The sequence below is a fragment of the Cydia amplana genome, chromosome 1 (assembly GCF_948474715.1).
Source record: "Cydia amplana chromosome 1, ilCydAmpl1.1, whole genome shotgun sequence".
Taxonomy (NCBI): domain Eukaryota; kingdom Metazoa; phylum Arthropoda; class Insecta; order Lepidoptera; family Tortricidae; genus Cydia; species Cydia amplana.
Window position 1 is genome coordinate 330,569 of NC_086069.1, and position 16,687 is coordinate 347,255.

The window sequence follows — 16,687 nt, forward strand, 5'->3', positions numbered from 1 at the left end:
TCTTCGAGAAGCCGACCATAATTTTGCTCGTTTGGGAAGGCTTTTTTAAGTTTCGTTTGCCACTCCTCCCAGCTATATACTACGGACGGTAAGGACTCGAACCATTTTTTAGCAAGTCCCGCGAGTTTTTGAAGTGCGAAATGTATGGTCTGCTTCTCGTTCCACTCATATATTTTTACACATTCGTTGACTTTATGAATCCAGCTATCTATGCTTTGTGCTTTACTGGAGGGATCAAATTCTGGCACCACATTATTTAATTGACTGTTATTCAAGTGATGTGCCTTGTCTTTGTTCCCTCCTTGCAAAGAACTGATAAGCTGTAGTACCTCATTGAATGTGACTCCTTGTGGCGGGGCTGCCTCGACTGGTGGAGCAGGCTGTCCTTCTGGCGCGTCGGTAGGCTGTTCAAGTACCGGCGTGGCAGCATCTGCTGGGGCAACATCCTCGACAGTCCAATTTGCCGATGGAACAGTTCTGCGGGTCTTCTTCGTTGATCCTTGGCACGAAGACAGCATCTCTCGTCTCCGCTTCTTCCGTGTAACTGGGGTGTGCTCGCGTCGTGGGCCGTTAGATGTCTCATCTTCGATATCGGACGCCATAACCTCGGGATAAAATTTGAAATAAGTCACAGTTCAATTTCCAGCTCTCAAAACTCAAGCTTATTTGGTTTAAAACTAAAGACTCGAAGCGCAGTCTCGCACCATCGAGTCTACCATCGAGTCTACCATCGAATCTACCATCGAGTCTACCATCGAGTCTACCATCGAGTCTACCATCGAGTCTACCATCGAGTCTACCATCGAGTCTACCATCGAGTCTACCATCGAGTCTACCATCGAGTCTACCATCGAGTCTACCATCGAGTCTACCATCGAGTCTACCATCGAGTCTACCATCGAGTCTACCATCGAGTCTACCATCGAGTCTACCATCGAGTCTACCATCGAGTCTACCATCGAGTCTACCATCGAGTCTACCATCGAGTCTACCATCGAGTCTACCATCGAGTCTACCGTCGAGTCTACCGTCGAGTCTACCGTCGAGTCTACCGTCGAGTCTACCGTCGAGTCTACCGTCGAGTCTACCGTCGAGTCTACCGTCGAGTCTACCGTCGAGTCTACCGTCGAGTCTACCGTCGAGTCTACCATCGAGTCTACCATCGAGTCTACCATCGAGTCTACCATCGAGTCTACCATCGAGTCTACCATCGAGTCTACCATCGAGTCTACCATCGAGTCTACCATCGAGTGTACCATCGAGTGTACCATCGAGTGTACCATCGAGTGTACCATCGAGTCTACCATTGAGTCTAAACTGGAAAAACTCCAACTTACTTTATTTGCTACCCACGTGGCCTTCTGTTACACAACCTCTCTAGCTAATAGCAACACACGTGGTCGCGTAGCTGACTATCCAAATAATCGATGTTACGCGCACAAAGCCTACTAGCAGCTACCCACACGTGGTCACATGCTACTCGTAAATACCTATTTATTGAAACATCACAGGCCCATATGGCTCTTGAGCGGCAACGCACATAGTCACGTACTAGCTAATTATTCGGCGATATATTACAGGCACACATGGCCTCCTAGCAGCCACACACATGGTCGCATACTAGCCAACTATTCAGTTTTACTACAGGCACACATGGCCTTCTAGCAACAACACACATGGTCGCGTACTAGCGAACTATTCTTTGTTTTACTACAGGCACACATGGCCTCCTAGCAGCAACACACATGGTCGCGTACTAGCCAACTATTCCTTGTTTTACTACAGGCACACATGGCGTTCTAGCAGCAACACACATGGTCGCATACTAGCCAACTATTCTGTTTTACTACAGGCACACATGGCCTTCTAGCAACAACACACATGGTCGCGTACTAGCAAACTATTCCTTGTTTTACTACAGGCACACATGGCCTTCTAGCAGCAACACACATGGTTACTGATTAGCTACTACTCAACCAACCCACTAAACTTTCAAAAGACACACGTGGCCTCCTAACTGCATTGCGCTCTCTTGTTCACATGTTAGCTATTCAATAGTATTCATCCGAATAAATTTTACATTATCGTTAGGCACTTACTATACATAATATATAGTCTTGTTTTAAAATTGCAGCAAGGTTCACTTTCACAATCATCAATTTAAAGATAAAACAGCATAAGATTTCAAAATAACATACCTTGCTTACTTGATGTTCGTCCCCTCTTCTGAGATTTCGTGAATTCAAACACACTCGATGATCGTACTGATTTATTTAAATTAAATTTGATTACATTCAAGTACTCCGCTCTTTACAATACTTGTGCACTCTTCAACTGCTGTCCACAGAATGCGCGCCCTCAATGATCAACATGGCGCCTAAAACCGGACCGGAAACGAGTCGGATTGGCGTTTCGTAATACTCACCTGTGATTGGCTGGTTAGAAGCGGGCTGTCAAAACTGACTAATAGTGTTGCTAGCCGCAATAATTGTGACCAGAAGGTTGCTAAATATTTAATTGTCATTAAAAATCATACCAAAATTACATTATTAATTAAAAATCATAACACATGTATTACTACCAATGTATAGGTAATTATCCAAGGAAAAGATTTTTGTATAAAAATCATCGCATATCATTGGAATTTTGTTGTCCACCATATTCCTCTAAAAGCTGGTGACCCCAGCCTATCACCTCACTACGGTGAAGCGCGGCTCATGTCAAGCGCCCTCGACGATTACTCTGTGCTACATCACTAATAGAGGCTACGAGGGAGCCCTAGAGCCCCATACACGCTACGAGGGAGCCCTAGAGCCCCATCACACTAAGGTATTTGACTACTAGTCAAATCAGTTTCTTTTTTCGAACGGTCAAAACGATTTTGCTAGTATGGAATTCATATTAAACACTAGCATGTGACGTCACTATCAAATTACCTACTCTTTATAGTTTTATACGGGTTTTAAAATAGAAATTTTGTCTAATAAAAAAAACTGCTGCCTACGTTTCTTTACTAATCTTCTGGTTCTTTATTTCATGCATGGTGTAAAATAATTTATTTTAAATACAGTCAAATACCCTATTACGTCAATATGTACAACATTTTAGTCAGCACAACAAATATATAAAGATATCGAATTTAAATTGCCTTATGATTGCATTCTTTGCAAGAAATCCTGTCAGTAGTAAATAAAACTTTTAGAACAATCTAACTTCGCAGGTTATCAACCTCCATCTTTAATCAATTGTTTTTCTTTCAGCTGTATTATTTACTGAGGTGTGACAATAAATGTATATTATATGTCTTGAAAAGCGTTTTAAATAAATACACATACAAACGCTTCATTCTCTTCTGAGGAATGAAAAAAAAATACTTTTAGATTTTGTGAATAAAGCACCCTTCGACGTAATTCAGGGCCCGATTCGGATTTTGTAACAGACATCTATTAGAAATCTTTTAGACATCGCCAAGATACGATAACGATATGTTTAAGATCTAACCTGTCAAATTCGACATTTCCGCGATTCTGGAGATACTCTTGAACGATTTCCACAAGATATTACTTAGAGATCTAATTCACATCTAAAGATATGTAACACGATCTATCGTAGAAGTGACATTGGTTGCCCGAATTGCGCTGCAAAAGAGAACTAGTTGAAATCTAAACTATAACGTATCTAGAATGGATCTAGTACGTGTCGTCTCTTGTGAATATCTTGAAGTTCGAATACGGCAGTCAGTTTACATAACAATAATACCGATAACAGAACCTTGCAGCCCTCGTCACAGATATCACCTGTCATGGCGGCGCATTGTTGGCGATTCTTTCTGCCGGCTGTTTACTTGGCGAGCTGTTTTGGTGATGATAATAACGTTGTTAAGGTTTGGCAAAATCGGGAAATGAAAGAATTCAATCCATCGCTCCGTCTTTTCCTAAAAACACCATTTCATATATAGCATATAATTGTAACTGTAAAAGTTACAGCAAACCTCTTGTGGGTAAACTGGTAAAGTTGTTAATAGTTTGATCGAAAGCTAATTGTTTGTTTTCCCGCGGGGTAGCCGGCAATCAATATATGATTGACAATGATATTGCTTGTAAGTTAACTTTCAATCACAACATTTTTATATCATTACGGCCCGCAAAACTGGTACCTAGTTATTAAAAACTTTCAAAATAGGTCTAAGTAGGTACATTAGAATACGTTTACAAAGTTTTACAAATTTCATATTTAAAAGTAGGCCTTTGAGCCGTGAGTCGAGTCCTTTTTGGATTATTTGTGAAGCGTGAGTCAAAAAATTATAAGTTTATAGTAAAAAAGTCTTGAGTCTCAATAAAGTTAAAAAGAACTAAAGTTCCAACTTAAAATACTTAAAATTTAATAACTGTAATATGTTTCTCAACATTCCATTAACCAACCCTATCAACAACTACACTCAAACCCAATAAAAACGGGTAACTTTCATCATCATTCCCACACAAACTCCCCCATTTTTATCGCTCTCAAGTGTATGTAAAATCCAACCAGCTCTGACCGCGTCCGGCCAACACATCTATAATTCAGGGTTCATACGGACCCCTAATTGCCTGGAGGATGCTATTAGGGTTCCGTAATCGTGTTAATAAGTAAACGGGTGTCGGGATGCCGTAGACATTGATGGGAGTTTTGTAACTAATAATCATGGGTCATTTTTGAGGAGGTTCCAACATGTTAGGAGATTTTCGTAATCTGAGAAATAGCAGTAGCTTTAAATATTAAGATTATTAAGGTCTTATTGAGGAAATGATTAATCAGGGTAGACATTTTCATAGTTTCAGTAGGTAGCGAGTACAGTCACCTGTAATATTATGTTTTATTTTATTTTACTTTATTAGGTACACTAAACAGACATCGTACAATATCATGGGTAATAAAATTGTACATTATGGCTTAAATCTAGCACGAGATCCAAAACAAGTGTACACAGCATGTTTTACAATTTAGCAGAAATATTACAAACTAATTAACACCATATTATAGCTACAGTGAAAAATATCAGAGAAGAAAAAACTATCTAAACATTACAATATAACGAGTAACGAACTTTACATATAAAGACTATTAAACATCACAAATGAAACAAACTTAGAGGATTAAGGCAGATGTCATCAGTCATGTTACTCTTCGAAGGCCGCAAAAATATGTGACACGCTCTTATGGTTCTACTAATAAGATCGTGTCAGATATTTTTGCGACCTTCGTTATGTACATAACATAAATCATAATATTGCAGGTGTATGTACACATCTCACTTGAAGTTGAATTTATCCCATTTTTCTTTTTTTTTCGTATCTACTTTTACCGGTTTTCAGGCTTAATACCCTTAATAGATACCTACTATTATGATATGGCGAATTACACCAACGATGTCTATGAGGCCAATTAGAACTTACGTTTTGAATAGTTTTGATGTCAAAACGATGTCTACCTAAATGATATCGGTTTGTTATCATTCGCGCGTGAATTTCGCTCGTACTTGTTGTTCGTACGGGTATTGACGCGAGATGTATAGCTAAATAAAGATCTCACAGGCTTGGCTTATACTCAATAAAACTGTACTTATTTTTACTTAAATATATTTTTGAACTAGCTTCTACCCGCAACTTCGTCTGCGTGAAATGATGATGTTGATGACCATGATAACTATTCAATGACCTGCCTCGGTTCTCAAACTATGTCCAAACCAAATTTCATCCAAAACAGTTCAACCGTTTAAGCGTGAAGAAATAACAGACAAACAGACAAACTTTCAGATTTCTTATATTAGTATGGATAACACATCCAATTAAATTATATTATGTACAATATTTATTCACATACGAGTAGACGTCAGTGACCGTGATTAATCGATTTAGGCAAGATAAATATACCGTTATAAATAAATACTAACAATAAGAAAATACCTAATTATGTTACACTAGCTTCTGAACCCGAATTCGTCTGCATAATAAAATACATACTTATATATCCCACTTCCATCCCTAATATTTTTTATATGGTGTAATAGACAGACAGGCTGACAAACAGAGTTACTTTCACATTTATAGTAGGCTAAATGTAATCTAAGGTAACTACATAGGTAAGAAAATAATATTTATTTCAATATAAACTACCAATAAGTACTTAGTCGCCAATAACGGCACGATTCGAACTTTAAGATACGTCAAATATAAATATGTAGACGTAATATTTGACGTATCTTAAAGTCCGAATCGCGCAGTAAGTAACACAATATTTCAAACTAAAATTACTTTGTCACGTTACGTGCTCTTTCAATACATTGATATAGTTCGGAACTAAACAGGGCGGGTGAAATGAAGGTAGTAAATAAGGAGGTTATGTTTAAAAAAGTGAAAATCAGGGGTACGATTCCAAGGTAAGCACTACAACCTAAAGTACACAATATAAATATAATATCCATTGTCCTTGTTAGCGAACAAACCTGCCCGAAGTTACTCGTATTCAAGTTATGAAGTCTCTAAGTTTGGAGCATCCTTCCGTCTCCTTTAGTGTCTTTATACATTTGTTGCCTTTATACAACTATACTCTACTGTGCAGTCGAGCTAGTTAAATGTTCAGGAGTTTGGCAGTGATTCATTAAATGGAGCTTTTGGTGCTTTCATCATGGGTTTTGTTAAAATTAAGTACAGTAGTGTAAGCTAGGTACCTACAGTGAGTCAGTGATAATCAATATGAAAGATACTCTCTCAAGCTTTTATATTATAGTGCGAGTTGAAAAAATAATGATTCTCTGCAAAATAATAGTTGTTTCTATTTTTTCTTATAATAAGAGAAATGCGATCATTAACTTATACATTTTCAGCATGGTAATTTTTAAGAAAACTTTAAAGAATGACCGTAAAAATTACCAAAATAAATAAATGAATACCGGACCCCCTTACACAAGTCGATCTAGTCCCACAGTAAGCTCAAAACGAATCCAGATTCCAATACAATTTCATAACCTGTTATTACAAAAGGCGTGTTGTGAAAATAAATAAAAGAACTATATAATATTCCCCTGGTCATGACTCCATTTAGATAGGTATATTAAACATATGTTTTCACATGTATGTTTTTATTTAACAAAATGGAGAGCGAATGAGGCGACGGATTGTGCAGCCGGAAACGGAAGCGACCTAACGAGGGCCGGCTTGATTGTCTATTTACCCCATATTCTAGAGCCGTATTCAAAAACTTTTTGAATAAGGCCATGGTAAAAAAACTTATGAGTGCGCTATATATTGTCCACGTGGCAAATGTGCGTCTAAGATGTACATATTTCACTTATTTTTCACTTTGTCTGCATGCTAGAAAAGTGCTATTTTGGTATACAACATACAAATATAATTATAGTAAACGTACAGTGTATAGTAAACGTACAGTTAGCAGACATGTGGGCACGCATGGGCATGTCTTACGTATGGATGCTGAAAGACGGACCAGGAAAACCTTAGAGTGGAGACCCAGGGAAGATCAGAGGAGCAAGGTAGTCCACCAGATATATGAGTAAACGACTTAATGCGAAAAATGAAAAGTGTTCCTTTAAAAAATCTGTTTCATCGTCTCTGAGAAATTGAGCAATTATAGGTATGAGAAAATATTCCGAAGTAGATCCAAGAGTTCCTCGAAAAATAAAAGATTTTCTACAATCCTATATCCTTAGGTACACGCAAATAACTTATATTTTCATATCTACATTTAATCAAGCCGCAGTCGCTCCCGAACACCAGTAAACTCTCAAACTTTATCAGGTATATGAACACGCCATCTTGCGAGCCAGGTGCGCGGCCATTTTGTAATTCTCATTTCAAATTCGAATATTCACTTCGTTCCGTTTGCAACGTTTGTTGAAGGAAAAATAGAAATGTGGAAATGTTGATTTACGGACGTATAATGTACCTAGTTATATTTAAATTTTGCTTGTGGTGCAATTAAAATAATTTAATTACAGTATTTTATTACACTAAGGTACATAAAATGAGTTCGTTAAACATTAATTAAAGACGCATTTACGAAGCTATTTCAAATATCAAAATTAACACGTAAAACATAGGAAAACTATTTGGTAACAGTATAACTTTGTACAAAACTGTTTCTTATTGGCAGAAGAAAAGCTAAGACGACCTACTGTTACCAGAGAGCAAGTTAAAAAGTTTTCAACAGCAGCTCATTTTAAATTTCATAGACAGTTCAAACTTTTTAAGCCCGTACTGTACAGTTTCCTTTACACGAACTTGTCATTACAATTTACAATAGTGAATTATGTAAAAAGCAGCTTCTATTAAAAGCTCGTGTTTTAGCTTTGCGAAAATGCACGCGCTTTGTGCTTTTGCCTCAATTTGAGATCCTTAACTCATATTTAGCTTTCTTTTTCAAGCTTCCAGCTAGGAATAGGGGAAATTTTCTTTATTCATTTTTTAACTACAGGAAAATAATGCTTACAGTTTTACAAGTGTAAAATATATCGCATTATATAACGTTTGTTAGTTTTATTTTACGTTAGAAACGTAACAAGGCTATGAAAATTAATATTTTTTTTTAAATAGGCACTCATAAATTTGAATGTCAGGTAGTTTTTCTAAAAATTGAGAAAAAATTAAAGAATCATTGAAACAACCAAAGTTAAAATACTAGAATTAAATATTCGACGAAACGTTTGTCGGCTAAATAAGAGCATCCCCAATGTAGGTAGTTTTCTTTTCACTTTTACTTTAACTGAACTCTCAAACCAACGAGCAGACGAATCGCCTGACGGTAAGCAATTACAGCCGCCCATGGACACCTGCACCACCAGACGGGTTGCAAGTGTGTTGCCTGCCTTTAAGATGGGAGTACGTTAGTTTCTTAAAAGTTTTCTGGAAGGGTATGCTTAGCTACTTCTGCTACAACTTTATGTTATTTCTGTTAAGTCTGCTGTCTGTCTGTATGTCTTCTCCTATTTATGTTAAGAACACACTACGCAGGAAATGAAGAACGAATCCCAAGCGAACGAAGCGGGCGCCTAGAAATATTTCCATAAATGTTTGATGTAAAGTTCGATGTTTCCATAAATCGAAAACTCCGGTCTTTAAATATGCAGTTTATCTAAAACCTGGCAAAGTTGGAGCAACACGCAAAAGGCCAGTGAGATATTTCGCTAAATTTTAAGCGATTTAAAATTCAGGAGCGTCGCGGCCGAAACAGCCGCGCCGTATTTGCTCGCGGCGTTTTCATAGCACCACTACCGCTACTATAGGAAAACAATAACTAGTGATAGCTATTTGAATATTTTCTATGGTATTTCAATAATATTATTCAGATAATGTAGTCATTAAGGTTCAAAAGGTTTAAAAGCCGGACATCTATGGGTGGACAATGTAGGCTCTGTGAGGCTCCGTTTACGTATCTGTCTTTAAAATATCGTTATTTCACTTCCGATTGCATGTACTAGGTAGAGATTTTATCTAGAAGAGATCTCTCATAGAGATAAGTCGCCTTATTAGTACCAGATCTTAGATCCCGTTTTCTAAGAGGACCTTGCATTTTGGAGACAAAGCAAACCGCTTGAAACAGGTGTTCCTGGGGGTGATCTGAGCTGATTTCGCCCGGTCGCCGAGAGGTCCCCCCTAGCAGGTGGGCAGGGGAGGGGGGGGAAAAGTGCCTCCGGCGCGCCTCACTCTAAATTTTATATCTGCATACATCTAGCAACTATATCAAGTTTGGTGTCTTTTTCGTATAATTCGAGGATGGAGAATTCATTTCTGTGACTAAACATTCACTCACCCATACAAAAAAATCGAGAAATTCAAAATTCAAAAAAAATCTTTACACTTTTTTTTTTAAATCCTCTACAAAATTAAAACTATGAGGATTTGCTCTAAAAAAAAAATACATGTGAATAGCCCAGTTATTCTACTATATAGAATAATAAACTTATCAACCATTTTTGACTAACAATTGTATTTAAAAAAATGTTTTGTGTCGCACGGCGGACCGTGCTGAAGTAGGTATACCTACACGCATTTAGTTTAGACACGCATTCACTTCAAAACATTATTCAGCATAACGCAAGTAGGTACAGAAAGTAAATATTTAAAACAATAAAGGAATTTAAAATAAGTACGATATAACTGAATATTGGATTATCCTATGCAGAATGAGTTGTCTACCTACTGGATAGTTCACGACAGATCAAATTTTTATTTAGTTATTGTGACCTTATCTTCTACGTCTTTTGAGATACTTATCTATGTATACATAAAAATTATAATAAATTTGCGTGTAGTGTATCTAAACGGAGGTGAATGCGGTGCAGTGCAGCGGCGCTCGCGCTCAGGGACAGTTGGTATTAGTTCCCAACATCTTTATTTAACTTCCGTTAACTTGAATCTTTTCCGCCGTCTCATTATCTGAAGGTTGTCTGGAAGAGATCGCTATTAAGCGATAAGTCCGCCTGTTGTTACCTACATTTTTAGGGTTCCGTAGCCAAATGGCAAAAAACGGAACCCTTATATATTAGTCATGTCTGTCTGTCCGTCTGTCTGTCCGTCTGTCTGTCCGTCCGTATGTCACAGCCACTTTTCTCCGAAACTATAAGAACTATACTGTTGAAACTTTGTAAGTAGATGTATTCTGTGAACCGCATTAAGATTTTCACACAAAAATAGAAAAAAAACAATTAATTTTTGGGGTTCCCCATACTTCGAACTGAAACTCAAAATTTTTTTTTTCATCAAACCCATACGTGTGGGGTATCTATGGATAGGTCTTCAAAAATGATATTGAGGTTCCTAATATCATTTTTTTCTAAACTGAATAGTTTGCGCGAGAGACACTTCCAAAGTGGTAAAATGTGTGTGTCCCCCCCCCTAACTTCTAAAATAAGAGAATGATAAAACTAAAAAAAATATATGATGTACATTACCATGTAAACTTCCACCGAAAATTGGTTTGAACGAGATCTAGCAAGTAGTTTTTTTTTAATACGTCATAAATCGCCTAAATACGGAACCCTTCATGGGCGAGTCCGACTCGCACTTGGCCGCTTTTGTACCTGTTCATACTTTTGTAACATTTCTTTTGTAGTGTGCAATAAAGCATTTTATTATTATTCACTTTATTTATCTTTCATCTTAAAAGTTAGGTTTTTTTATTTTATAATATGAATATAAAAGTAAAATATAAAAACAGAAAACAATAAAAAATAATAAACACATTATAAAAAACCTAACCTAGGGTGCCGCCAGCAGCGGGGCAAGGCCCAAGCTGCCGGTGGTCAGGGCCGCAGAGAGAGGAACCGGCGGACTATCCGCGCCGTGTCCAAGATCACCGCCTTCTGCATCTGGCGCCTTCTGGCCCTTGATCCAACCACCTAGCGAGAGTCTCTCAAGATGTTGGTCGAGACTCTTCGCTATTAGACCGTTCACTGAAACGACTATCGGGACAATGATCGTCGAATCAACATCCCACATGGCGGTTATCTCGTGAGCCAAGTCTAGGTACTTACTGGACTTGTCCTTCTCGGCCTTCACGAGATTCTCATCATGGGGGATGGTGATGTCAACGAGCACGGCCCGACGTTGCGATCGATCTATTATCACAATGTCAGGCTTATTGGCTACAATAGTCCTCTCAGTGATGATAGATCGATCCCAATAGAGCGTGGCACGACCATTCTCGAGAACAGGCGCAGGTAAATACTTGTAGTACGGTACTTCGCGGTCCACAAGACCATATAGAAGAGCAAGCTGCTGGTGAATAATCCTGGCTACGAGATTATGTCTGTGCAAGTACTCGCCGTTAGCAAGATGAGAGCAACCGGAAATAATATGCCTGAGTGACTCTCCGGGACGGCTGCATGCCCGACAAATGTCGACCGTACCATCCCTCAGGATATATTTCCGATAGTTGTTCGTCATCATTACTTCGTCCGCAATTGCACAGGCAAAACCCTCGGTTTCTCCGAAGAGGTCCCCGAATCGTAACCAGTTCACCGACACACGAGCAGGTCCACATCGGGTCCCGTGAGGGCCTTGTAGAACCGCCCGTGTAGCACCTTACTCTCCCATGCCGCCTTGCGATCCGCAGTATAAAGTACCACAGGTTTGCGCCACTTCTCGTTTGCCAAGGAGAGCGGCGTGAGGTTCCTGTCAACTGCCACCACATCACGATGCATCCCACACTCGTTGTTAAGGAAATAATTCCTGAGATTGTACACCTCGCGGTTGTGGAGATCCTTGGCGTTTAGGAAGCCTCGGCCTCCACACTTCCGTGGGATGTACAATCTTATAACTGACAAGTGTGGGTGTAGCATGCGATGTGCGGTGAGCAGTGATCGGACCCTCCGATCTAGGGCGTCCAGTTCGGTCTGAGTCCACCTTAGTATGCCAAAGAAGTATGTGAGTAGGGGCATTACCCAGGCGTTGAAGGCACGCACTTTGTTGCCTCCTGACAAAAGACTGTTAAGGACTTTTGTGAGCTGACTGAAAAAGTGCTCCTTCACCGACCGTCTAATACGGCTAATACCCTCGTCCTCAATACCCAGCGACTGTTACATACCAAGGTATTTATAGGTTTGTGATTCAGAGATAGATCTGAAAGCCATTGTCTCAGAGAGTTGTAAATTTGTTGAATTTACAACCCTCCCCCGCTCTACATGTATAACCGCACATTTATCGACACCAAACTCCATGTTGATGGCACTACTGAAGACTTCGGTAGTTTTCAGTAGGTCCAACAAGTCTTGGCTATTTGGTGCAAATAATTTGAGGTCATCCATGTACAAAAGGTGAGAAATAACTTCACCCTCTCTCCGAAGCCGGCAACCTAGTCCCAAATCTTTCAGCAGGGGGGAGCAGCATGAGGGGATTCAGAGCTAGGCAGAACCACAGGGGACTCAGACTGTCACCCTGAAAGATGCCTCGCTCAATCCTTATAAAATCCTGCGGGCCAGAACGGTCATCCCCGCCTCCTGGTTGACGAAGGACTGTGGTCCACTGCCTCATACACGCGCTTAGGAAGGCTCTCAAAGCTGCATCTGCATGTCTATGAGGAGGAGCTGTTTAGTACCACGGGACCCAACCCTACATCCATTTTGAGCGGAAGCCAAAATATTGTTTGCGACAATGTGCACATTGATTTTTGCTCTCAAAATGGATGTAAGGAGCTTGTAGAGTGTAGGCAAGCATGTGATGTGTCTGTAGTTTTTTGCTTCCGTGGTACTACCGGACTTGAAGAGCAGGAAGGTGACACCAGTTGTTAAGGAAGGTGGGAGAGAACCAAGCTCGAGGGCTTGTTGGAATTGTGCTGCCACTTATTATTATTATTTATATATTTCATTTATATTTGCATATATATCACGTCCAGAAGTAATATATTAATGTAATCTACAACAAGAAGCATAAAAACTTATAAGAAACCATCAAAACATACTTAAAAATCCTTTAAAAGCTGCATACTGCTCTTACAATGCAGGTACGCCGCGCGACATAAATCATTTTTTTTACAGAGTTATAAAAGAAAAATGATTGAGAAATTTACTATTCTATATATAAGGATAACTAGGCTATTGACAGGTATTTTTTTTCTAGAGCAAATCCTAGTAGTTTTAATTTTGTAGAGGATTTTCGAAAAAAAAAGTGTAAGATTTTTTTTGAATTTTGAATTTCTCGATTTTTTTGTATGGGTGAGTGAAATTTTAGTCACAGAAATGAATTCTCCATCCTCGAATTATACGAAAAAGACACCAAACTTGATATAGTTGCTAGATGTATGCAGATATAAAATTTAGAGTGAGGCGCGCCGGAGGCACTTTTCCCCCCCCCCTCCCCTGCCCACCTGCTGGGGGGGACCTCTCGGCAACCGGGCTTAATCAGCTCAGATCACCCCCAGGAACACCTGTTCCAAGCGGTTTGCTTTGTCTCCAAAATGCAAGGTGGTGGACCTTAGATCTCTTGCTATATGGGCTGTTTCGTACAATAAAGTGTTTATTACTTAGGTACTTAAGGTAAGTATATTTGATTAAAAGAGATTTATTTACACGTGGGAATGATAAAATATAAGTACAATTTCAATACCTACCTAAAAAAATAGTCTGTGAAATTTTGACTATGGACTTGTCGTACCAACGTATTGCGAGAGAGAAACTTTCACCTTTAGGCTAAAATGACACATATACTTATGTTTTCACGAATTATATTTATTTCAATACCTACTGGAATAAAGTTCGAAAGTGTAAAGATAGCTAAAGTAGCACACAAGTAGGTAAACATATAAACTTGCCTTTTCTAAAAGAACACCTAAATAAAATTCAACTAGTAGGGGCAGTCGAATTGAAACCAAACGCACTCCAGCACGTGCACCCGCTAACTCCTCGTTTACATTTCAGACCAACAGATGGCGCCCAAACACCCACCAGCTTAACAAGAACCTTAGCTACCTATTACTCTTACTGGTACAGAGCTCTACTTATAAAGGACACAATGAATACTGCACCAAAATATGTGTAGACCTGAATTATATGAGATAACGCTCAATAAAGGCTCTTCTCAAATTGGCTGTACACTATAAAAACCAATTTACAAAAAGCTAAAATCTCTATGTAAGTATATGCGGTGGCGGGTCAAATTATACTGGTTATTTTGAATATGCTGCCAATTTGAGAAGGTATGTGGGTAGTATAGAGGGTGGTGTTGACACGAACCGACGATAGTTGGGCGGGTGCCATTATGGGAAAAAGTAATTAAAACTTTTGCACATTAAGGCGGTTTAGGATGGAATGAAAGGGCAGATGCGGCAATTTGCATTTTTCCTTTCATTCTTGCGGTTTCAGCTTTGCTGTTTTTAGAATACCTACTGTAAAGTTAGGTACTTACATAAATTTGTGTGTGTTTAAGTCATGTATAAAATTTTGCATTACATACATTGCAAGTTAAATAAATCCTTGTAATAACAACTTTATTCTTATACGATAATTGTGTTTGTTATGTTATTACGTGTAAGGTATAATAAATTACCCTCCTATACAAACAAGAATCGAGTCCGCATCTGCCCTGCGCGTTATCTTAGACCATTATCATTATAGAGGGTGTTTGTTATGGGCGGCAAATTGTTTATTCGGCCAACCGTGATACGCAGGGAGAACATACTGTATACTTGTGAGGATAAACGGACGTTTCTGAACGTTGTTTTAATTATTGATATTTTTAGGTGGCTAAAATTTGGCAACTGGAATATGAAATTTCTGGAGTTGCAGGCGTCTATAAGCTTCGGTAGACGCTTATTATTAGGTAGGACGTATGTTTGTTTGCCATTGGCGTGGAGTAGACTCAGACTGCGGCGGCTAATGAGACTGCCCGTATGCGTGTTTGCTGATGTGTGATAGAAAACACCGTTGCTTGTCCTATGGTTGGGCTGGTTTCTTTGTCAATGCTCAGTTAAGGGTGACCGAACTATTGATTTAGGCTATGTATTGATAAGAAAGTGTATAATTAACAGGCTAGTTTATTATATGTAGCTAAAAAATCTTCAAAAATGGTTTATTATACAGGTTTCCATAAGATCGTCAACGTGGCACTTCAGTCGCAATAATGCTATGGTAGCTATATACCATCAGACTGGCCTTATGCGTGTATGTCACCGATGTGTTAAAGAAAGCCGTTGGTTTTTCTATGGATATGCTGTTCTCTCTGCCAATGTTGTTTGATCGAGGTCGAGTCTTGAAAACCCGATGTTCGCTTAAGGGTGAACGGTACGTCACTGTTTGTTACGTCTGTCTGCATACTCATTTATTATGGAGCTATGGAGGAGCTGGTATAGTCGAAGATACATTGATTAAGTTATTAAATGTAAGACAATTTCGTGTTTCAAATTTGACAGGTAAACGAGATGGCGCTGTGCTGCTCCATACATTTTGCGGTAACTCTGATTGTCAAAAGTTGACGTTTGACAATTCAGTGACCGCTAAACATATGGCGCAGTAGGTACAGCGCCATCCCGTTTGTATGTTAAACTAAGAGGCAGGTATTTTTCTTACATTTTACCTCTATAAGTATATCAATCAATTCTCTTTGGTATAGTTACGTTTAGTGGTAAGAAATGTTATGATAAGCTTGATTACTATAAATAACGTAACTTATGTAACAGGGTCACTATCGCGATTGTGATCAACGGGTTCCAATGGGGTTGGCAACTGCCAAAGGTTTACATAGATGGCGCCATCATAGCTTGTCCCTGTTTCTATGACATTTGGCTTAAAGGGATTTGACACAATTCTAGGGATTGACGGGCAAGCTATGCTGGCGCCATCTGCTAAATACTTCGACCAGCCAACCCCATTTGATTTGAGAACCTTAATATTGAAAAATATTGGAGAAAATTCAAGAGTACTCGCAAAAGTTATGGTAAAGTGTCACAAATACGTACGTAAATATAAACAAAAATGTACTTATCTTCATTCAACTTATTTTAAGTTGCGAACTCTATACACATTCGAGATTTTTCCTGCATTTAGGTAATATCATTTCAATTCAAAACTACTTTACTCCTACGAGATAAAGTTGAAAATCGCCCACGCAATAGCAAATGTTAGTGTAACTAGTAACTTTGGTGCTAAATCCCGTTCCCTAGGCGGCAGGTGGCGCGGATGCAAATCAGCATGCAGTTC